Consider the following 23454-nt stretch of genomic DNA (forward strand, 5'->3'; position numbering starts at 1 on the left):
GTCCAAGTTGGGGAATGACCCTTTACATATAATACAAGTGAAGATGAGTGAACTTCTGTGAACTTTTCTTTCTTCTGTGAACTTTTGTACCATTCATGAGCCAGAGAACCAATTTTTGGTGTATTACATATGCTGTGTGTGTGTGTGTCTGTGTGTATTTAAATATATCTTCTTAGTTAAAAAATTGAACGGTGTAAAATAAAATAATAACTTTAAAGTCCAATTTGAATTCATTTATATTAAGCAAAATACACTAACACACATACCAAAGCTTTATTCCAGATTCTCTTGGAATCTTAGAGTCAGAAGTTAGGTCATCTGGCCCAAACTCACCCACTTCTCATTAAAGCAATGGTGGAAGATCATCATTCACATCTGTTTGGAGGTCTCAAATACTGGACAATTCTTTCTGCCTGTTTTAAATAGCTTTTTTTCCCTATTGATTCATGTGTTGATTTGTTTATCTCCTTGTCATTTATCAGACACAAACTATGTCAGTCACTGGAAAGCACAGTCATCTTTTCGGGTATATTTCCTGCTCTGCAGGAATGTAAATTACTGTGGGAAGAGACAGCTATGTAAATGCGTAAATGATAGCATGTAGTACGGTCATTAACACTACACAGATACGAAGCCTTGGATGAGGCCAGAGGACCAGACTCATTACCTCCTCTTGGAGGGCATTGTGAGGCTTCATAGGGTCACATTTGTGATAGTCCTGAAGGTGTAACAGTTGAAGAGGCAGAAGGAAGACATTCCAGGTACAAAGAAAAACACATGCAAAGAAACTCAGTAAGAAGAGACTGGAAAGACAGGGTAGTTGGAGGTCTGTTTCATGGAACCTCTTAAGAGAAAACTAGATTTTATCAGAAGGGGTGAGAAGATAGGTAATTTGGGGCAGAGGTAGCGAGGGAAAAGATAGAGGATGAGTCTGGAACGATAACTGGCGGTTCTGAGTAGGAAAACCCACGTCTGTTAAGGAATTGGATTTTATCCCATAAGCAACATGAAGCCAACTAGTGCTTTCAACTGTAATAATAATAGCTATCACTTATATTGCAGTTTCACTGTGGTGGGCATTGTCCTAAGTATTTTAGATACATTAACTTAGACTTTGTACCAACCCTATGAGGTAAGAACTATTATCATCCCCATTTTAAGATGATGAAACTGAGGCACAGAGAGGTTAGGTAAGTTACTTAAGACCGCACAGATAGTAGTGGACAAAACTGGGATTTGAACTAAGTAAGGGAGTTTTAGAAAAATAACTGATAGCAATGTGGAGTGTGGCCCAGAGCTAGTGGCAAGAAGACTAGTCCAGAGGCTGTTATAATAATCCAAACAGAAGAGTTTGTATTGAGACAGTGGCCAGGATGGAAAAGTATATCAAAAAACATACTGTGTCAAAATTTTATCTCTTATATGCTTGCTGTGGGATGAAAAGCACTCTGAGTTCTCTCGAATGATTTCATCATAAATCAGAACTTTGATAAAGAATGGCTATAGAAGAACTTAGCAAATATTTATTGCATGCTCATTCACGCAAGCCCTGGTGCAACTCTGCTCTACTTTCAGGTATCATTTGCTTCGTTTTTATTACAACTAAATTTCCTAGTAGAAATATAATCTAGCATTTAAAATTTGGCATGGTATTTCCTTCATGCACAGGTATTCCCAGAGAGATGTTCTTTCATATTTTCTGACCAAACGAAAATAAGCCACTAGTGTCTTACTATGAATCCCTGTCAGAAAGTGGCTCATGTTTTGCCAGAGTTTGGGTGGGCAGTGGGCCAATCTCTAATGATTTGAGTAAATCATTTGAACCCAAACACTCTCTTCTTGTTTTAAAACCTCCACGGACTAATGGTGGTCTGCCTAAGGACGTGGTTGTTCCTGCCTGCATTCTCCATGTGTTCCCTCCTGACTGGCACAGACTCCCTCTGTGTGGTTGATGGGAGTGAGGGGTGGAGGTTGCTGTTCACATTAAGGCCCCGACAAGGCAAGCCAAGGCAATTTTCTGAATACTTAATGGGAAAGTTGGGGTTGGGTGTTAAGTGTCCAGGAATTTGTCTGAATTTACTTTGCCAGTGAACAGATAAGACATTTGCTCACTATTTATTCAACAAATCATTATTGAACTCTATTATATGCTAGGTTTCATGCTAATTGCTTAGAGTCAGAGACAAATAAAACATTGTGACTTCAGGAAGGTTACCTCCCAGCTCCCCATATCAATAAAAAGAAACCACATTAGTTATTGTAACAGAGTGAATTCAGTATTGGGAATTGGCTAAGTGGGTGATGGACAACTGAAAAGGCAAGAGGGGGCACTGAGGTCATAGAGAGACAGAAGTTGCAGGAAGCAGCTCACATCTCTAGGGCTGGAGGAACAAAGGGAAGAGCAGGGGCTGCAGAAGTGGTGCCTGGGACTTCGAGGAGGGGCCACCTTTCAGTAGCAGATACTCTTGGGGAACTGATGAAGTTGGTTTTGGAAGCAGGATAAAAGCTGGAAACTGGTCCTGACAGCCATTCCCAAGGAGAAGGACCATTCCAGGTGATACTGATAGGAAATAGGAAACACACAGGAAAGAGAATGTCCCTTCTCTGTGTCCTTTCAGTATCCTTCTTTTGCCCCCTATTGGCAAAGTCTACTGGACAGCAACTGGCAAAGAAGAAATGTCCATTGGACTGACTTGTGCAGATGGAAATGCAAGCAGCTCAAGCTTTCTAGCAGGAGGTTCAGTCTAGGCCTAAGCTGGAAGTGAAATATGTTTGAACATGTTGCATTCTAGAGAACTGGATATCCAGAATTTGATTTGTGTGCTCTTGCTTCAGGGTCTTTGCCCTGGTCTTCCTTCCTTGTTCCCTCTCCTCCCCTCCCCTCCCCTTCTGTCCCACCCCTTCCCTTCCCTTCTCACTGAGTCTAGCTCTGTAGCCCAGGCTGGAGTGCAATGGTGCAATCTCAGCTAACTGCAGCCTCCGCCTCCCCAGTTCAAGGGATTCTTGTGCCTCAGCCTCCTGAGTAGCTGGGATTACAGGTGTGCAAGTCATCATATCCCGCTAACTTTTTGTGTTTTTAGTAGAGACAAGGTTTCACCATATTGGTCAGGCTGATCTCAAACTCCTGACCTTAGGTGATCCATCCACCTTGGCCTCCCAAAGTGCTGGGATTGCAGGCGTAGCCACCGCACCCGGTCACTTTTTTTTCACTTTCTTTGAGCCTCTGCTTCAGTGTCACTTCTTGATGACTGCAATTGCTACTCCCACCCCTGCCCTTTTATCGTGCTCTATTTTTTTTCCAAAGTATTTATCATTATGTTAATTAAGCCTGTTAAATTATAATAAATAAATATTTATCATCATGCTAGATACATGAATATATTTAGTTATAACATATTTATTTATTGGTTTATTATTTTCTGTCTCCTCCAACTAGAATGTAAACTCTGCAAGAGTAGGTATATTAGCCCTAATTTTCTAGATAGCCAGAACAAACAGGAGATAGCTAGGTAGCTAGATGAGAAGGGATTTATTAGAGGAACTGGCTTACGTGATTATGAAGGCTGAGAAGTCCCATGATAGACTATCTGCCAGCTGGAGACCCAGGGATGCAGGTAGCATGGCTGGGTACAAATCTGAAACCCTCAGAACCAGTGAAGTCAACGGCCTCTCTGTCTGAGGCCAAAGGCCTGAGAACCCAGGGAGCTGCTGGTGCAAGTCTCAGTGTCTAAAGGCCAGAGAACCTGGAATTCTGATGTTCCAGGGCAGGAGAAGAAGGGTATCCCAGCTTCAGGAGAGACAGTGAATTCACCTTTGCTCTGCCTTTTTGCCTCACTCTAGGCCCTCAGGTGCCTGCCTATGTTGAGGGTGGATCTTCACCACTCAGTATACTAATGGAAACATCCTCACAGACACACCTAAAAATAATGCTTTACCAGATATGTAGGTATTTGTTAATCAAATCGATACCTAAAATTAACCATCACAGCAGAAGTTGTTGTCTTTTGTTTACCAATGTGTCCCCAGCATCTAGAAGTAGACACTCTCTAAATGTTTGTTACATGACCAGATGGATGAGCTGATGCTTAGTTGAGGAAGAATAAGAATGTTCTTTTGGGCAAGAGGCTAATAAAGCTAATAAGGATAATATGGTGTCTGTCTTTGACGTTATCGATCTCTCTCTCATGTAGAGAGGGGCTGCAGGAAGAAACCGAAGGAGGTGTTTCACAAACAGAACTTGTGGAATTGGGTTTCAGCAGTGACCCTTTGTGTTTAGGTAAAAAAGCATGACCTGGGGTGGAGAGAGGACATTTGCAAGGACCTTCACTTTGAGGCCTGAAGGATTGGAAGCATAGAGGACATATGTAGACAAGACTTTGAGTCAGGGCAGCAGTGATGTCTCAGAAACTATACGCAGTTTGGCTCTGATGGAGTGAATGTTGATGCGGGTGTGGTGAGAAAAGTCAGCAATTTCTGCATGTTTATTTGTAAATATAGTCTCAATGTTCCATTTTCCATAAATGCCACATAAATCCCTCCAACATTATTTGGGTTGTACTCCTTCAATACCAAAATCCTTATTTGACTGCCATGAGAAAAAAATTGATAAAAATAATAAAACGTGACCTTAAAAATCCACAGAAAAGCACTTCAAGAGTAATTACATGAAGATATTGGTAGTTGGATAGCATTTGTCCACTCTAAGAAAGCAACGTCCTAGATTACCATACTAAATAACACCCGATCCATAAATTATTAATCTTATAGCCATATGGATATCAGATCAGTTTCTCTGATTCAGTCTTACACACTTTCTGTTCAATTCCTTTTTTTTTTTTTTTAGATGGAGTCTCATTCTGTCGCCAGGCTGGAGTGCAGTGGCACAATCTCGTCTCACTGCGACCTCCGACTCTCAGGTTCAAGCGATTCTCCTGCCTCAGCCCCCCGAGTAGCTGGGGTTACAGGCATGTGCCACCACACCCAGCTAATTTTTGTATTTTTAGTAGAGATGGTGTTTCACCAGGTTGGTCAGGATGGTCTCCATCTCTTGATCTCGTGATCCTCCTGCTTCAGCCTCCCAAAATGCTGGGATTACAGGCGTGAGCCACCACACCCGGCCCACTTTCTGTTTAATTCTTAATACTCGTCACAGACTTTTGGTCTTGCTTCTGTTTTGTATTACAAAATAATAAAAGTATACAATGCTAGATAGTTATATAGTATATTGACAGTCAAATGTTCTTTTCACACTTTTGGTGGGGTTAGGGGAATTGCATTAATTATATTTAAGGAAACTTTCCTTTAGAAATATTTAAAGAACCTTACTTGTGTGTAAGTAGGGTTTGGCCAGGTTGAGCAAATAAAAATGCAGGACACCCAGTTAAATATAATTTCAGATAAGCAATGAGTAATTTCTTACTATAAGTATATCCTGTGTGATACTGGGGACATACGCTACAAAATAATCTGAAATTCAAACTTAACTGAGTATCTTATATTTTATCTGGCAACTCTATGTGCAGGGCGTTTTTCTGGGTAGTGAGTATTTGCAGTGCGGAGAAGGTCCCTCTCAGGACAAAAATACAGAGGAATCAGAAATAACCTGCTGGCCGGGCATGGTGGCTCAGGCCTATAATCCTAGCACTTTGGGAGGCCAAGGTGGGTGGATCACCTGAGATCAGGAGTTCGACACCACCCTGGCCAACATGGTGAAACCCTGTCTCTACTAAAAATACAAAAATTAGCGGGCGTGGTGGTGGGCACCTATAGTCCCAGCTACTTGGGAGGCTGAGGCAGGAGAATCGCTTGAATCCTGGAGGCGGAGGTTGCAGTGAGCTGAGATCTTGCCACTTCACTCCAGCCTGGGTGACAGAGCAAGACTCCATTTCAAAAAAAGAAAAAAAGAAAAGAAAAGAAATAACCTGCTATGGTTCTACCACGTGTACTCAAGGCAACTATAATCAACCTGTGCTTTATTGTTTGATTTTAAAAGTTTTTTTTTTTTTTTTTTTTTTTTTTCTGGAGACGGAGTCTCGCTCTGTCGCCCAGGCTGGAGTGCAGTGGCCGGATCTTGGCTCACTGCAAGCTCTGTCTCCCGGGTTCATGCCATTCTCCTGCCTCAGCCTCCCGAGTAGCTGGGACTACAGGCGCCTGCCACCTCGCCCGGCTAGTTTTTTGTATTTTTTAGTAGAGACGGGGTTTCACTGTGTTAGCCAGGATGGTCTTGATCTCCTGACCTCGTGGTCCGCCCGTCTCGGCCTCCCAAAGTGCTGGGATTACAGGCTTGAGCCACCGTGCCCGGCTTTAAAAGTTTTTAAGAGAATGCTAAAAATAAAAGAAGTGACTTCTCACTAACTAATCAGGATGTAAAGGAGGTGTATCCCCCTTTAAGGCATGAATCCATTGTTTCTACAGGAAAAGTTTTGCCTCAACATTCCCAGCCTGTAGTTAATTCTGTTTTAGGAAATGTTTCTTATCACTGAGATGCAGAACTGAAAATTCATTCTGTTACTTACCTACCGGTGAGATTTCCAAGTTAGGATTAGAGCTGTGGATCTATTTTAGTTACCAACCATGGAGTGAAATTTTTATTGGAAAACAAAGGCTTGTTTTATTAGTTGCTGTGGAATTTAGCAGGTGAAGCTTTCTCTGGCGGGAGTATCTCTGCTTAGTTTTGATTTTCCTGGGAGGAAAACAAAGTGAGGCTTGTGCACCAATCAAACACGTGGAATGCCCATTGCTTTTGCAGAGAAACAAGCAGGATTGGAGTTCAAAAGTATTAACGTGTACAAAAATCCTTAGGAACACATCCACCCAGGTTTTTAGTTAATGAGTATCATGCCAAGTCTCCCTGTTATGTTTCTTTTACACATGGAATTTCCATTGGTTTAGATCTTAAAGAGGTCTGAAGCAGAACGGCATCCCTGTGGAAATCACATGTTTTATTTGGATTCCACAGGAGTAAAGAGCTGAATAAGGCAAAATATTATTTCTATTAGAAATGTATTTACTTCAAGAAGATATGAATCGGTGCTAAAAATATTTTTGCAGGATATACAAACAAAATTAGATCAAAACACTGAGGGGAGAAGGAAATGGGGAATTATTGTTTAATGGATACAAAGTATCATTTTGGGAAGATGAAAAATTTCTGGGCTGGGTGCGGTGGCTCACACCTGTAATCCCAACAATTTGGGAGGCTGAGGCAAGAGGATCGCTTGACCCCAGGAGATCAAGACTAGCCTGGGCAACATAAGGAGACCCTCATCTCTAAAAACAAAAAAAAAAAAGAAAAAAAAATTAGCCAAACATGGTGGTGCATGCCTGTAGTCCCAGCTACTCAGGTGGCTGAGGTTGGAGGATGACTTGAGCCCAGGAGATAGAGATTGCAGTGAGCCCAGATCACAGCACTGCACTCCAGCTTGGGCAACAGTGCCAAATTTCTGGAGATGATGATGGTGAGTAATAGTTTCACATCATTAGGAAGGAAATAGCACTTTAAATTTAGTAATTAATTTTTCACTTTATCTAAGAGTTGTTAAGATCTTCATAGAAAATATCTTGCCTTTAATAAGCTGCAGAAGAGTTAGGAATTATTAATTGGAGATCCCTGGCTGATCTTATTTATCACTCAATTCATAATCTGTAATTAATGCAAGTTTACACCAAATGGTTAATATAGCAGAGAGTATGCTGTTGTGATTGCTTCCAAGTGTAGACTAGTTGATTTTGCCACAAATTTCTAAATTACTGGATTTAGTAGTAATTTAGTAAATTGCCACTAAATTACAAAGGGACGAGGATATAGTTTCAGACATAACTGCAAATGATATCGATGTTTATGTTGGTGGTAAAAAAAAAAAAAAAAGTAAGGAAATGGCATATACCCATGTATGAACCAAAGAGAATGTAGAATGTGTAAATAAACTTTATGAATAACTAACCTTATTAGCTCTGTTAATTAACCCATCTACCTGTCTGAGCCAGTTGGTGAGTATGGAAAAAAAAAAAAAAGCAGGAAAATTTTCCTTAAAATTTTCTCTCCTGATTCAGATTCACATGTCCATTATCTATTGTCACCCACAAATAGCTTTTGAATAGCTCTCACAGTTCTGCAGTCAGGCTGATGCCATTATACAGACGTGGGTAAACTCCAAAGATCAGAAGCTGAGTGGGAGGAGACTGAATAGTGCACTTTTAAGGATTTCACAGTAGTTTCCTCAAGTGTTTCACTCTTTCTACATTCAAAGATCAGTTAGTTAACTGGGAAGATCAGGATTGGGAGAGAGGAGATTGTTAACTAGTTCTGTCTCTGGGACTACCGAGCAATTTGGCCTTAGGAAAACCACTATGCCTAGCTGGAAGGGCATTAGTTCCTTCTTCTGTTGACATGCATGGTTTCCAAAGTCTCCTTCCAGCTTTATACTCTGATTGCATGATTCTCCCCACCTGTGTGATTTTAATAGTAAAGTCATCAAACCCATGGTAATTGTGACGGTTTTCCTGAATGGACCAGGCAGCCATGGAGGTGTGCAAATCCTTCTCCTGTTCTTGAGCCTGAGGAGAGAAAGTGGCTCCAGAGCGCTGGTGGATGCTATAGGATGAGCTGGCAACCTTGTGTCTTATAAATTGATGTCTTGGGGTTTGATTGCTAAGAGGGGAAACCTACTAAAACGATTCTTAGCCAAATGGGAGATTTACTGGAAGGACATGGAATTTTCATAGAACTTAAGGGCAGAACATTTAGCTGGATCTCATAAGGGACTGGGGAATCAAAAACTGAAAAAAAGGGAACTAAGATGATCACCTCTCAGATAAGTCTTCTCTTTTTCCATCTTTCTCTCCTTATCCTTATTTCCTTCTCATCATTCCTGTTGCTCTCCACCTTTTCCCGTCAGTTTTGAACATCTTACTGATGCCTAACCTAATTATAGGTTTGGACGACATTTCTAATTTAGCTTGCAAGAGTGGAGCCCTGTATTGTGCATTGCAAAATCCATGACGTGAGACTTTCTAGACCTGTTTGAGTTCAGTGTTCATACCTGGTCTGGTTTGCTGTGGCAATGACTGTGGTGCATTCAGCTCAGTGCCCATTCAGAAGGGACTCTTGGAGCACATTATCTTAAATAAGGATTGGATATGAATACCTCCTTAAGATTGTTTTGGTTGCAAGCAGCAGCAATCTTCTTTGACTAGCCAAAAATAAAATGTTTTGGAATTATACAGGGATATCTCCTATAACCAAAGGAAACAGGTCAGGTCCTGGGTCTTTGGTAAAGGGTCTTAATAGATTTTTTTCTTTAGGGAACTGCCATTTGTGACTCAGTTCTACTCAGTAACTATATTCTCTTTGTGTTTCTCTATGCCTCATTTAAAATTTCTGGGGCAAAGAGTCTAAATGGTCTGGTTTAGGATATGACCACCTTTGAATTAATCTGTTATGTAGACAGGGGACATGGTAAGTGCAACCAGTTTGTCTCAGTTTTCCCAAAACTATCACAGTTTAAGCACCGGAAGTCCAGCATCCTGGTATCCCCCTCAGTCTTTCTTTTTTTTTTTTTTTTTTTTTTTTTTTTTGAGACGGAGTCTCGCTGTGTCTCCCAGGCTGGAGTGCAGTGGCGTGATCTCGGCTCACTGCAAGCTCCGCCTCCCGGGTTCATGCCATTCTCCCGCCTCAGCCTCCCGAGTAGCTGAGACTACAGGCGCCCGCCACCACGCCCGGCTAGTTTTTTTTTTTTTTTTTTTTTTTGTATTTTTAGTAGAGACGGGGTTTCACCGTGTTAGCCAGGATAGTCTCGATCTCCTGACCTCGTGATCCACCCGCCTCGGCCTCCCAAAGTGCTGGGATTACAGGCTTGAGCCACCACGCCCGGCCCCCCCTCAGTCTTTAACAAACACGTAGCTGGTCACACTAGGACATGGTCTCTTGTGCATATGTGGCCCATAAAAGGACTGCCTCTATGTATTTCAGCCATTCCTACAAAAAAAGGAATTGTGGGAAGCTATAAGGAAACATTTCACAGAGCGTCTATTACATTCTACTTCTTGGCACCCAGTGTGGGCACGCACACACACACACACACACACACACACACCACACACCACACCACATGCACACTCTCTTTTTCCCTTCCTTTAAAAACATATTTTGCCGCTATGTGAATCGGTTATTTCACGTACCACCACAAATGGACTACTAACCTTACCAATGGGAGAAAACCCAAAGGTGTAATCTTTTACCTCTTTTAGAGTTAATGCTATGCCGTCTAAGTACAGACTTTCTACATGATATCCATTCCTCATTTTCTTCTACTGTAATCCTATCTCCATATATATTGCAACATATGGCCTTTTGCTGGCAAAAAAGAAAAATTTATGTATTATACCATTCCTTTTTAAAAAGGCAAAGAAAGGGCTTGGTGTGCAAGAGAGTATTTATTAGGAACGAAATGGAGCAAAGAAAACAATAAATGCAACAGTCCTCATTACTGTAGCTGGTATTGAAGCTTCTTTCTTCTGGGCTCATTCCATAGTTCCCTGTGACTTCACTTAGCATCTCATTTGGTTGGGGTGATTTGCTCAATGCAGCAACCTGAGGGGTATGATCCCTTGTGGTCCTGCCTTTATAGGGTTGTGGTAGCCATCTTTCGCCTTTACATCTGGGTATGGCAGTTCGAGAAAGCATCCTCAAGGATAAAACATGCTATTCATGATCTATTTATTTTTCTTTGATGACTAGGACAATCCCCCTAGTCAACCCCATGACTCACTGTTTTGTCTGTTCCCTTAGATGACACCATGGATTCCGTTGCACGGAGTCTCTGAAGTCCAAAATTTTTAAGCATAAGGTACAACGTTCTTCACGATCTGGCCTTGTCTTTTCTCATTATGCTTGCTCTTGCATCCGCCATCTGACACTTTGCTTAACTCCTGGCCAGCTACCGGTACAAGCCAAGCTCTCATTCCATACCATTCTTCTCCTCTGCATGCCCTTCTCCACCTTGACTGTCCTTCAACTCTTATTCATCATTTATTTCAGTCTCAATTGAAGAGTCGTTATTTCTAGAAAGCCTTCTCTGCCCAGCTCCCTACGTCGCACCGTTCCCTACTGCACCACCAGAGTGCCTCTAACACTTGAGGGTTTCATTGCTTATATATTTGTGTTTCTGTGCATAAGCTTCCCCAGGGAGCTGCCGCTGTTTATTCTATAGCTAGTTTTATTTATTTATTCTATAGCTAGTTTTATTCTATAGCTAGTTTTATTCTATAGCTAGATTTATTCTATAGCTAGTTCCTCGCCCTGAGTCTAAGCTCCACCAGAGCTGGGGCTGTTCTCTGTTCACTCTATCCCCAGTCCCTACAGCAGTGGCTGGTTGTTCACAGGCCATATACAGCAGGTGATAATAATGTGAATTATCGCACTGTCTTGCGGAGTGATTTACTTCTGTTTTTACTTATATCAACTTTTAACTAGATTGTGAGGACAGAGGTCAGTGTCTGAGTCATCTTGTGCCTCACTGGGCTTGAGCAGAATAGACGCCTGGTCAACCATTTGCACACTGGTCGATGGATACACTAGAAAGAGCAGGAGCGCGAAAGGGAATTTTTTTGGCGCCTGCCTCGCCCTTTCAAGCCAAGCTCCCCTGCCCTCTGCCCCTTGCCCGCCGCCCGCCGCCTGCCGCCAGCAATCCCTCTCCCGCGGAGCAGTAGTCAAGCGAGGCCAGCCGGCCGGGAGCGGGCGGGAGGGCGGGACTTCCGGTCCCGCTCGCGACGCGGACCGCGCCAGGCGGAAGCCCGGCTCCGGGCCAGGATCTGAGCGCCCGGACTGGAGGTGAGTTCGCAGCCGGAGCGTTGCAGGCACTTGTTTCCTCAGTGGATGCTTTTCGGCGTGCCGCCGCCCGGCGCCGCGGGACTGGGAGACCGGGTAGGGACGGGAGAGGCGGCACCTCCCGCGCCTGTGGAGGGAGAGCCGGGACCCGAGGCGTGCGAGAAGGGCCAGGACTGAGAACGGGGAACCAGGAGAGCCCTAAGGGCAGCCGTGAGGGGCTGGGGAGGGAGGCACCGGGGACCCTGAGGCCAAAGAGGCCCTGAGACTGGAGGTTGAGGATGACATGGGGCAGAGATGCATCCCGGAGGAAAGTAGTCATTCGTGGGGGCGTGTCCCGGGTCCTGGCGGATTGTCTGCGAGGGTGGCATGAGATGGCAAAGGTTGGCTTCTAGGGAGAGGTTAGAGAGGAGGGAGTCAGTCCTTCTCTGCGGGTTGTAGATGAGAAGGGCGTCTTGACCTTACGAACCAGAAAGATGACCAGCCACCTATTGGATGCTGAACTCCTACTGCTTCATTTGCAATTCATGCACTTTTTTAAAAGAAATCTATCCCGCTCCGCGCGTGTGGATTTCGGGAAAATATTGTATATTCCTAGGGACCGCTTGAACTCTTGCTTCACCCACATTCTGCGTTTGTCAAACTGATAGTAGTTAAAAGTTCTCTTCACCCAAGGAAGCCAACCAAAGTTTTCCTTTTGAACTCCTCTCTACCCTGCAGAGTTTAGCTTGTCTTATTTCCTTTGTCATGGGATGAACTAAATGCTTTTAGAATTATGGTGATAATCATATGGAAAGCCAGTGCTGTCAATGTTTGCAGTTGCAACTCATTGTTTTTCTGCCCAACTTTCTAACACATTTTTTCTAAAAGCTATTTTGTTGGGTTTAGTCTTTTAGTTTAACCAGTAAAGGCAATTTTACATCAGGGTGCAGCAAATTACTAGCAGTTCTTAAGATATTACTGTTCCTTTTTATTTCTGCTATAAGGAGAATATATATATATATAAATATTTGCCATTATCAGTGTTTTTAAAAAATATTGATAACCCAAGATCTGTTGTTACACACACGTTAGCACATTTAGTTTTCCCAGTGGCCAGTGTTTGGTATGTGGGCTCCTTATTATTACCAAAGGTAATTATTTAGTTGTTATTTACCTTGTATTTATGTTTTATTGGATGTGATTAATATGTGCTTCCTAATCTACATAATATGGTATCTCACTCAGTGTAATTAGAAAGGAGTAGATGGTAGTTGAATTGGATTTTGTCACAAAGTGGGAAGAATCATAACACTGTCATTGGTGAAGGGTGAGAGTTGATGATTGCTTTGCGTGTTTCGGGTGTTTCATATTTCAAATGTTAGACGTTTTTGTTTTAAAAATTACTGTATTATTACAGGTAACTTTTAGATCTGATTTGATGGTCTGACTTGAACTAATTCAGGAAAACTAGAACATTTTATATTTATTGGTACTGCGATGTCTTGCTAGCTTGTAAATTCTTGATGGCCTTGAATATCTATGCTTGAGTGAAATACGCAGTTATAATGTCCTTCTGTTTAGGAGGACTGCTGATATTTACAAGTGTAAAGCAAGGCCTAAACATAAACAGTGCCTTGATATGTAAATGAGCATATTGAATAAGTTTTCAAATTACAAAAGGAAGAGATAACACTGATCTCTAAAGTAATTGAATTAACTGTCATGTTAATTTCTGTGTATGTCTCAAGTTAATCTTATTTCTTTAAGTAGACAATATTGTTTATCTGATAAGGCTTGATTTTATTTTTCTTCCGCCTTTTCCCACGGTTTTTGAGAAATAAAGCACTTGAGAAAGCATGCAAGTCTTTAGACATTAGTTCATGGTTGGAGGAAGTGCTCGTTGTTGAAACACAAGAGCACTTGCCCTCTTGGGCAAGTTGGGCTAGCTATATATATGAATGGTATGTTGAGGTTTGATTGCCCTGTATTCTGGAAAATCTTTGGAATTGTATTCTTTCTTCTAATTGTTTAGTAAATTTAGCTTTCTATCTAGGTAAATTATTTTTGTTATTTCATAGGATTTAGATGTATTTTACAGTTTAACCAATAATGGCAGTTTTCAATTAAGTACAGTGAACTGCTGGCTATTTTATAGATTCACTATTTCTTTTTATTTCCGAAATATGTACAGTGTATTGGAAGAACTATCAAAATAGGTATAACCAAAACACTGTCTTCATATATACATACATTTGTCTTCCTTAATCTTTAGTTTGTAAAATATGAAGTAATGTGCTAAGTTGAGCTCGTTGGTTCTATGCTCTTTGGTTATCAATTTTCTTATATAGTACGTTCTCAATTATCTGCATACCCTAGTTAGAAAGCCATTTCCCGCCACTTGATAGAATCGAGAATATTTGTTACAACGGGGAAGTACAGTTTTTGGACGAGGAGCTACCAAAGAGTGCTGATCTGCTAACTTATGGTCCAGCTGCTGCACTGCCTCTGATGAAAAGTGTGGCCCTTAATGAGGTTAACTCACACAGGGTTGACTGCTTTTAGTATCACCTTCTGTCCTTTTCTTCTGGTGAGTTAGGCCTTTTCTCCGATAGTGACCAAGATGACTTGGGTCTCAGAGTGATTCAAAAGGGGATGAGTCACTGCAGTCCTGTTAGTAGGGCCCTGTCCATTCTGCTGAATGTGATCCCATAAATCTTGGCACATTTTCCGGCCTCTAGGCACGTAGTTATGACTGTGAACCTCTTGTTTAGGTTGTTGTTTTAAAAATACTTTGAACACTAAATCATAATTTGTTGGATTATATAAGTAGACTCAGTTTTGCTTTGAGTGAGGCATCACATGACACTATAGATGAACTTTTCTATAAAGTGATAGGCTGTAACTCACAATGGCAACTATTATAGAAAACACACTGATTGCCCTTAACCTTTGTTGTTATTATTAGTTTTGTTTTTAATTTTGAGAGCCTAAGGAATAGAAGAACTATTGGATAAATGATTTGCATGGGGGGGGTGGGGGAAGTTGACCACTACCAGTGACATACTAGGGGTCTTGATGGTGGGAGCTGTCTGCTATAGTTGGAAAGAGTATTTTAGCACTGAGGTTTAGAATTGCCAGCTCCTGGTGACAATATAGCAGAAAGACTTTTAGTTGGTTTTATTACAGTTTTTAAATACCACACAGATGATGCACTCCTTGGTTACCTGCAGGTGGCTGGGAGGGGAATCCCTCCCACCACTTGTGTGAATGACCTGGTGGAGCCTCTTGAAGCAAAATAGTACCAGTTTGATTTTCACTGTGTTAGTGTATCATTATGGTTCTCTGGAGAAACAGATCATTATCACATATATATGTGTATTTGTTAAAGAGATTTATTTTAAGAAATTGGCTCATGTAATTGTGGGTGTTGGCAAGTACAAAATTTGTAGGTCAGACCAGCAGGCTGGAAATTCAGGCAGGAGTTGATTCTGTAGTTTTGAGGCAGATTTCTTTCTTCTTTGGGAAACCTCAGGTTTTGCTCTTAAGGCCTTCAGCTGAATAGATGAGTCCTACCGACATTATGGAAGGTAATCTCCTTTACTTAAAGTCAACTGATTGTAGACATTAACTACATCTACAAAATATGTTTATAGCAACACCTAAATTGGTGTTTGATTAAATAGCTGGGTGCTATAACCTAACCATGTTGACACATAAGGCTAACCATGACAGCATTTAAAATACTTTTGGTGTATTAAACTAATATGGGCATATAAAATATTGCATAGTCAATAGGAGAATATTGATACGGTTTGGCTCTGTGTCCCCACCCAAATCTCATGTCGAACTGTAATTCTCAGTGTTGGAGGTGGAGTCTGGTGGTAGGTGATTGGATCATGGGGGTGGTTTCTAATGGTTTAGCACTGTCCCTCTAGTGCTGTCTCATGGTAGAGTTCTCACAAGATCTGGTTGTTTAATAGTGTGTAGCATCTCCCCTTGTGCTGGTCCTTTCTCCTGCTCCAGCCATGTAGGACACACCGGTTTTCTCTTTGCCTTCTGCCATGATTGTAAGTTTCCTGAGGCTTCCCCAGCCATGCTTCCTGTACAGCCTGTGGAATCGTGAGCCAATTAAACCTCTTTTCTTTTTAAATTATCCATTCAGGTAATTCTTTATAGCTGTGTGAGACTGGACTAATAAAAGTATCGAAATTCATAGCCCAGTTACTTTTTAAGGGATTTAAAAGCAGTGAAAACCTGGGTTTTCATCATGCCAAAGAATGGAAAATGGACAATTTAATGGCCCCTCCACTCTCTGACATTTAAAAGTTACTCTCTTTTTGTGGTTTTAATATGTTATATATACATATATATATATATATACACACACACACATATGCATCTTTGTGGGTTTTTTTTTTTTTTTTTTTTTTTGAGACAGTGTCTCGCTGTGTTGCCTAAGCTGGAGTGCAACGGCACAATCTCGGCTCACTGCAACCTCGGCCTCCTGGGTTCAAACAATTCTTCTGCCTCAGCCTCCCGGAGTAGCTGAGATTACAGGTACTGGCTACCATGCCTGACTAATTTTTGTGTTTTTAGCAGGGACGGGGTTTCACCCTGTTGGCCTGGCTGGTCTTGAACTCTTGACCTCAAGTGATCCACCTGTCTCAGCCTCCCAAAGTGCAGGGATTACAGGTGTGAGCCACCGTGCCCAGCTAATACGTTGTGTATATATTTTTACTTTAAGGTGTTTAAAAACATTTTTAAATTTTGTAACTATTTTTTTTAAAGTTTATGCTCTTGCTAATCTTTCTGCTTAAATATTTAGATCTGGGAATTAGTTTTGTGCTTATTTAGCCTGATTCCTCTCATTTATGTTCACCAAAAGGGTCCCAGAAAGATGATTTACCCAGGTACCATACCTAGTAAAAGAACCAGAATTTGAGGCCAGATCTCTTTGTTTCCAATCCAGTGCCCTTTCTGTTACAAAAGTAGTTATAGTTAAGTGAAGCTAATCAAGGGCAAATTTTCTGTAAGGAGGGTGATTTTCAGTCTCTATTTAAGGGAGTATGAATTGATTGTTATGAGAATGGAGGTGATATTCGGGCTATTCAGTTATATTAGGGGAAGGAAGAGCAGAGAGTAGATACATCATAAAATATCTAAGTAGACTACATAACTCCTTGGGGCACATAGTGAAGTGTGATACCCATGGGGCTTGAAGGGATTTGCAAGCTAGCCATTGGGTGATTCACAAGGAGTATTTGAAAAGACCTTAAGGATAGGGAACACATGGAACAAGAGAAGTTACTGAGAGGACTTCCTTTCTGGAGGCAGTTCAAGATAGGAAAGCATGGTGCTTTTGGAGCCCAAGTACTTGGAAACCCTCCAGAAGAGAATTTTAAGGACTCCTTGGGGGATAGAACATTATAGGACATAAATGGATATTCTAGAAGCTTGCCAGGTTTCAGGCATTAATTTGAGCTGAATTATGGTAATAATAATAATTGTCATTTGTTGCTCACTTGCAATCTCAGCACAGTTAAAAGAGACCTTAGGCAAGTTACTGAACTTTATGCTTTACTTGCAAAATATGCATAGTAATACCTACTGTACATAGTCATTATAGGAAATACAAGATAATGTATATAATGTGCTTAGCATACTGCCTGCCACATAGTACTCAAGAAATTGTAGCATTTATTTTACATGGCAGCTGGCTGAGGGTGTTATTAGAAAATATCACTAAAATGAGATCCCTTTTTCCTCCTACAGCTGTACGTTACTCCCACAGGTCTTTTTTATTTTTATTTTTTAAAATTTATTTTATTTTATTTTTTTCTGACTTCAGAAATATGCTTATCCATCCCACGGGTCTTTGGCATGCTTTTGCCTTCAAGTTTATAATTTCTAAGCAGGTGCGTGTGTCTGGCCATATGTAGAGTACTTCTCTACCTCTGTGATCAGTAGGGCTGTTGTTTTTGAATGAACAATGCACCTTTTGGCTGTATTTCATTGCAGGTTCCATCTCTTCAAACTGAAATGATGTTCTTAACTACAGTGCTATCTCCAATTAATTTTATTACTCTTCTTGCCTTTTTTTTTTTTTTTTTTTTTTGCTTTGGAATGTAACTATTCAGATGGGGTTGGGAAGAGGAGTGGAAAGCACAAGCATTTGAAGTAACATTTTTCTTTAAAGGGTTCTTCCCTTCAGGTTTTGAGTAAACAACTATTTGAATAAAAATAAACTATTTTGACAGATGCCAGCTCCAAAGATAATTGGTTAAAAAAGACATTTTCTGGGATGATGCATCGTAAGATATGAAAGCACTTAAGGATTTGATATGGTTTGGCTCTGTGTCTCCATTCAAATCTCATCTCGAATTGTAATCCCCATGTATTAAGAGAGGGACCTGGTGGAAGGTGATTGACTCATGGGAGTGGTTTCCCCTATGGTGTTCTCGTGATAGTGAAGTTCTCATGAGATCTGATGGTTTAAAAGTGGCAGTTTTTGGCCAGGTGCAGTGGCTCATGCCTGTAATCACAGCACTTTGGGAGGCTGAGGTGGGCGGATCACTTGAGGTCAGGAGTTCAAGACCAGCCTGGCCAACAGCCTGACTCTGTCTCTGCTAAAAATAATACAAATATTAGCCAGGTGTGGTGGCGGGCACCTGTAATCCCAGCTACTCAGGAGGCTGAGGCAGGAGAATTGCCTTGAACCTGGGAGGTGGAGCCTGCAGTGAGCCAAGCTTGTGCCACTGTACTCCAGCCTGGGTGACAGAGACTCCATCTCAAAAAAAAAAGGAAAAAAAAAAAAGAAAAAAAAAAGTGACAGTTTTCCCTGAGCTCTCCCTCTTTTCTGCCACCATGTCACCATGTAAAACATGCCTTGGTTCCCCTTCACCTTCCACCATGATTGTAAGTTTCCTGGGGTCTCCCCTGCCATGCAGAACTGTGAGTCAATTAAACCTCTTGTTTACTCTTGTTTATAAATTACCCAGTCTCAGGTAGTATCTTTATAGCAGTGTGAAAATGGACTATACAGGATTGAATGACATATTTGGGCTCAAGATCCAGTAGTGAGATTACTAGGTAGGAGGCATAGAGTATCTGCCTTAACTTTGTAGTGTAATTCTTTCTGAACCAGACCTGGAAACCATTTCACTTGTGTTCAGAAGGTTGGTAGAATTTGCATTTGAATCAGAGTGACTTGGTATGTTTAGCTATCATTCTCAGGAGCCTTTGCAGTTCTTGAAGATTTATTTATTAGGATTTATTTATTAGCCTTTGCAGTTCTTTCTGGAACCCTTCAAGCTTGACAAGAACCTCTCTATATCATTTTGTATGCTAGGTTTTAAATTTAAGTTGAGAAATTTATGTATTTCTACATTTATAAGCAGAAAGAGTTTAGCAAAGCTTGACAGAGGCTTTTGAGGGAAGAAGTAAGTTTGCATGTTTTTCCTGTAATTCCAACTGTTTTTTAAAGATGTAATTAAATAAACATTGAATTTTCAATGATAATGATTTTCATAAATGATTTAATACAATTTGATCATGAGATAGGACAGCTGCATATATCCAGACCTCAGTGTTTCAAATTATAAGGTTTTCTGTTTCACGGTTCTACAGTTGATAAGTTTTGGTAATCTACAGCAGCATTTCACTTTGAGTGAGACATGCTGGCAAATTATTGCCACTAAAATATCAGTGAGTGGTATGTTGATCATTATATTTGTTCCATAGCCTTTGGTGCACACCTTCTTAAAATCTCCTCCTTTTCTCTGCTCTGTTACTTTCTCCTTGGTTAATGATGCTTTCTCATCTCCTAAGTGTCCATGCATTAAAATCGTACATTTCTCTTTCTTGTCCCTTAACCTTTCTCCCAAAGGGAATTTGCTTCTCTCCTGTTAGCTAGTCTGAATTATCTGAGTTAATTCAGAATAAATAGTGGAATGACTGATAGACCTAATTCCAAATTACATCAGGATGCAGAGAAAAGGTAACACTTATACACTGTTGGTGGGAATATAAATTAGTACAAACTCTATGGTAGACAATATGGAGATTTCTCAGCGAATTAAAAGTAGAACTACCATTTGATTCAGCAGTTCCACTACTGAGTATGTACTCAAAGGAAAATTAATCATTATATCAAAAAGATACCTGCACTCAGTATGTTTATTGCAGCACTATTGACAATAGCAAAGATACGGAATCAACCTAAACATCCATTATGGATGACTAGATAAAGAAAATGTGATGTACACACAACAAACACACACGAATACTATGCAGCTTAAAAAAGAACGCAGTCATGTCTTTTGCAGCAACATAGATGGAACTGGAGGGCATTATCTTAAGTGAAAGATATCTTAGAAAGGCATTATCTTAGAAAGTAAAATACTACATGTTCTCACTTATAAGTGCTAAATAACACATACACATGGAAGTAGAATGTGGAGTAATAGTCATTGAAGACTGGAAAAGGTGGGAGAGGGTGAGGGATGAGAAATTGCAAATGGGTACAACGTACATTCTTTGGGTGATGGTTACACAAGAGGCCAGATTTCACCATTATCCATGTAACAAAACTGCACTTGGACGCCTTAAATTTATGCAAATAAATAAAAATAAATAAGTAAAAAGCAAAAAAAAGTGTATGTATTTTGAAGTGAAGCTTGTAAAATTGAAAAGTTCTGTTCACCTAAAGAATTAGCAAAGTATTTTAATATATGTAGATTGCTTCCTTGTTTACCTTGTTGCTTCAGATTTCTTTCTTTCTTTCCTTTTTTTTTTTTGACTCCCAGTATCTGAGAACATATTTCTTCCCTATAGGAGTTGAGAAGAGGAGGAAGAATAATGGGAGGAGACAGGACCTTTTTCAACTTGACAAATAGGTATAGCTACTTCTCATACGTTTTTTCCCTCTCCAGGTCCTCAGAATCTTATTACATTTTTTTTGTTTGTTTATTTAAATACTCCCTGATGAAATATTACATGCCTCTTAGTTGCAATTTCCCATCTCCCAACTTGTTATAAGATAAATACTTCTAATTTATATATTAAGTTACATATTAATTTATGGAACTTATTTTACCTTGTTTTTCAGAACAGTAATAAGTTTTATTGACTTGATAAATTTTTTCCACCAAACAGGAAAATTCACCAGTAAATGTGTTGAAAATGCCTCTAATGATATTGGCCTCTATTTATTGATCATATATGCCAGACACTGCACTGCAATGAGAAATGTAACTCATTTCTTACAACAACCCTTATATAAGGTAGATGTTTATATTTGACTTTTGGAGTGATTAATTTGTCTAAGCTTGTGCTACCTGTGAATGGTGGAGCTTATTTTAAAGCCCTTCTGCTTTTGCTTATACACTGTTTTCTTCTACATTTCAAAAGCACCTTAAATGATTTGGTGCTGATACTTAAAGTACTTTTTAGAGAGAGTTAGCAGCATGTTGATTCTACTTTTTTTTTTTGTATGTCTTCATACTCCTAAAAGTGTTTTATTTTCCTTTTGTTCCACTGTAAGCATTTGTTAAATGTAATTCATTTATTTTTTCAAGGATGGTACCATAATTAATGTAGCATCTAGCATAGTTGAAAGTAGCAGATACTTTAAAAATATATGCTGCATTGATTCAAAACAGTAACGAAAGGAGAGGTGGCAGTTAATGGAGGGGGGCTCTTCACATAAAAATTCGTTTCTGTTGGAATGTGAGGCTGGAACCTTTCTCATATTACAGCATGCTGCAGGGCAGGGCTAGAATCCAAGGTTTGATTAAAATCACCCAAACTCTTTTTTCTTTGCTTTACAACCCCAAGTTATTGCCAGCTGAAAAGGATAATGGAGGGTAATGATGAATGTGTTTCCATATGCCGCTGCTGCTGCAAAAAATTTTTAGACAGTTTCATTTTTTTTAAACCTAGATAAAAAGACCACTTTGAAATGAAGAGTAAATTAGTGGCCACTAAATGAGTGGTTATTAGATTGCTGCCCTAGAAGCCTGTTCAGGTGATGCTGATGGTGGTTGCTGCCAGTTAACAGTTCGGTCTCAAATAGTTTCTCCCCAGGGGTGGGGAATGTTGGTGGGGGCGGGAGGTGGTGGTATAAGAATTCAAGCATTCTTCAGAGTCTTTCTTTTTCATTCCCAACTGTAGGTTTTAGACATGGGTGTTACTTTTTCAGAAACTGCCTAGATTTTCAGGCTGTCAAGGTCAAATATATTGATTTAGCCATTTCATAATATATACGTAGATGAAAACATCATGTTGTATACCATAAATATATACAATTTTTATCTGTCAGTTAACAAATTTTAAAAAAGAAAGTCAAATGCAAACTAAACTTTAATAATGTTCTGCAATAGATCCTTTTTTAACTCACTGGAACCTGGGAGAACTAAGCCATTTGGAATAGCCTGTGTCTCTCTCTCTTTTTTTTTTTTGAGATGGAGCCTCACTCTGTCACCCAGGCTGGAGTGCAGTGGCATGATCTCAGCTCACTGCAACCTCTGCCTCCCAGGTTCAAGCAATTCTCGTGCCTCACCCTCTTGAGTAGCTGGGATTACAGGTGCCCACCACCACACCTGGCTAATTTTTTTTGTATATTTGGTAGAGACAGGGTTTCACCATATTGGCCAGGCTGGTCTCGAACTCCTGGCCTCAAGCAATCTGCTGGCCTTGGCCTCCCAAAGTGCTGGGATTACTGGCGTGAGCCACCACTGTGCCCAGCTGAATAGCTTGTATCTCTAATACATTGTTATCCCAGCCTCCTCACCCCCTCAGCAGTTAAACTATGTGCCGGGCAGATTGAATTGCTGTGCTTGCCAAATTGTTTGTTTGTTTTTGATACTGGGTCTTGCTCTGTCACCCAGGCTGGAGTGTAGTGGTGAGATCATAGCCCACTACAGCCTTGACTTCTGGCCTGAGGCAATCTTCCTGACTTACCCTCCCAAGTATCTGGGACTATAGGTGTGCACCACCATGCATGGCTAATTTAAAAACTGTTTTGTAGAGACAGAGGTCTCCTTTCATTGCCTGCGTTGGTCTTGAACTCCTGGGCTCAAGCTGTCCTTCTGTCTTGGTCTCCCAAAGTGTTGGGATTATAGGCTTTGGCCACCAGGCCCATCCTGGGTTTTTCTTCTTAGTATAGTTGATTATTCCTCGGCCCCTCAAGATGACTTCAGCAGCAGTATAGTATAGTAATATTCCCCTAGTCCTTTAAGACTATAACCTGATTATTAGTAATTAGAGCTCTGGGCTCAATTGCAGATTAGTAGTGTCCTTTACACATTAATACTTTTTTTTTTTTTTTTTGGAGACAGGATCTCACTGTATCACCTGGGCTGAAGTCCAGTGGTGTGATTACAGCTCACTGAAGCCTCAACCTCTTGGGCTCAAGTGATCCTCCTGCCTCAGCCTCTTGAGTAGCTGGGACTACAGGTGTGTACCACCATGCTCAGCTATTTTTTTTTGTTTTTTAACTTCTTACAGAGATGGAGTTCTACTGTGTTGCCCAGGCTGGTCTCAGACTCCTAGGTCAAACGAGCCTCCTGCCTCAGCCTCCCAAAGTGCTGGTATTATAGACTTGAGCCACTGCACCTGGCCTACACTTTAAGAATTTTTTAATGATTTGT

The 23454-nt window shown here is 40.7% G+C and overlaps 1 protein-coding gene across 19 annotated transcripts in view; it reads left to right on the plus strand.

Annotated features, from left to right (window-relative positions):
• The first annotated feature begins 11801 nt into the window (after positions 1–11801).
• Positions 11802–23454, plus strand: part of DISP1 (dispatched RND transporter family member 1) — a 205403-nt gene continuing 193750 nt past the window's right edge. For 5 of the 19 annotated variants that reach the window (XM_065542359.1, XM_074037053.1, XM_065542379.1 and 2 more), the window contains exons 1-2: positions 11802–11923; positions 20639–20700. The gene's annotated coding sequence lies outside the window, so the exon portion shown is untranslated. Of the gene's footprint in view, positions 11924–20610; positions 20701–20959; positions 21088–23454 lie in introns of all 19 variants that reach the window. The other 14 variants (XM_065542371.1, XM_074037013.1, XM_074037047.1 and 11 more) reach the window with 7 other exon arrangements.

This window comes from Macaca fascicularis, chromosome 1 (genome assembly GCF_037993035.2).
Source record: "Macaca fascicularis isolate 582-1 chromosome 1, T2T-MFA8v1.1".
Classification (NCBI taxonomy): domain Eukaryota; kingdom Metazoa; phylum Chordata; class Mammalia; order Primates; family Cercopithecidae; genus Macaca; species Macaca fascicularis.